At 48.4% G+C, this 1,579-nt stretch overlaps 1 non-coding gene across 1 annotated transcript; it reads left to right on the top strand.

The window, feature by feature from the left end:
• Window positions 1-227: 227 nt before the first annotated feature.
• On the top strand, window positions 228-300 carry Trnaa-cgc. Its single transcript has one exon. It is a non-coding gene; the product is annotated as a tRNA-Ala (tRNA).
• The last annotated feature ends 1,279 nt before the right edge of the window (window positions 301-1,579 follow it).

The following is a 1,579-nucleotide window of genomic DNA, read 5'->3' on the forward strand; positions in this document are numbered from 1 at the left end:
GTGCGGAGCATAATGAAGTAGTTCGAATGAACTAGAGAAATGGGCGTCGCTCCGGGAAGAGGCCGACGACCAGTTGCACCACAGGTGGTTGACGAAATCGCTGTTGCTATGGCAGACAACGCTGTGCGTTATTCCTGACAGCGCGCATGCTGTTTCACCACACTCGAACATCCCACGATCCACTGTACGGAAGGTGCTTCGAATAATTTCCAAATGGTATCCGAGCGAGCGAGGTGGTGCAGTGGTTAGCACACTGGACTCGCATTCGGGAGGACGACGGTTCAAACCCGTCTCCAGCCATCCTGATTTAGGTTTTCCGTGATTTCGCTAAATCGTTTCAGGCAAATGCCGGGATGGTCCCTTTCAAAGGGCACGGCCGATTTCATTCCCCATCCTTCCCTAATTCGAGCTTGTGCTCCGTCTCTAATAACCTCGTTGTCGACGGGACGTTAAACACTAATTCCTCCTCCTCCTCAAATGGTATCCGTACAAGATCCATATCGTACAGCAGCTTGCACCACAGGACGTAAAACGACATGTTGAATTCGCTCTCCACTTTCTTGCAAGGATTGAATTTGACGAGGGTGACCGTGGATCATCCTACGAACAGACTGAGCTCATTTTTCTCTGACGGTGAGGTGAACACACAGATTTGCCGAGTGTGGGGATCTTCGCCTCTAATCACTGTGCTTGAAGTTCCTCTGTATGGTGTGACTTCGCGGCTACGTTCATCATTGGCCCATTCTTTTTTGAACAGGTTGGCGCTCGAGGACCAAAGACGGGTGGTGTGACTGGCCAGCGTTACTGCGATATGCATCGCCAGCATGTCACACCCGCCTTACATGACAGAGACGCACTGAACTCGACAGTTTTCTTGCGAGATGGGGCCCCACCGCACATCGCTCGTGAAGTTCACCTGCTTCTCCGAAACACCTGTGGAAATGATCGAATTATCAACTGGTCATTTCCAAATGCTCGGCCAACGCGATCACCTGATCTCACTCCCTGCGATTTCTGGTAGTGGAGCTACCTGAAGGACAGGATTTACCAGGGTAACATTCACATATGTGCTGATCTGAAGCGCAGCACATCAAGAGAGGTAGGCAGCATACCTACGGACATGCTGCGTTCACCTGTGCAGAATGCAATGCCGCGCTTTCAGACTCTTATGGACACTGATGCGCCAAGTATTGAGCCCCTTTTGTAGCAGTAATTGTACCGCTATGTCATGCTATGGTGTACCGTAGCAGCACATTAAAAGTGCTTCAATTGAATTGATTTTGCATTATTTCTCTTCCCCATGTCCTTGAAACTAATGCTACCAGGTTTGGTCCCCGCACGGTAATCAGTTTCCGTGTTATAACGTGTTAAATAGGGAAAGTTTAATTATAACCGCCCTGTATAAAATAGATTGTCCTCTCTGTTATCTCATTCGAAGTGAAAACAAGACACACTGTGGTAGCAGAGTTTTTTCCTGTTGGACGCTTATCTTCTAGTGCCGCAGAGAATATTTACTGGGACGTCTGCAGACTTTTGGCCACATAATGTATTATTTGGTGCACGATAATAGTACTCACAA

Source organism: Schistocerca piceifrons, chromosome 2 (assembly GCF_021461385.2).
Source record: "Schistocerca piceifrons isolate TAMUIC-IGC-003096 chromosome 2, iqSchPice1.1, whole genome shotgun sequence".
In the NCBI taxonomy this organism is placed as follows: domain Eukaryota; kingdom Metazoa; phylum Arthropoda; class Insecta; order Orthoptera; family Acrididae; genus Schistocerca; species Schistocerca piceifrons.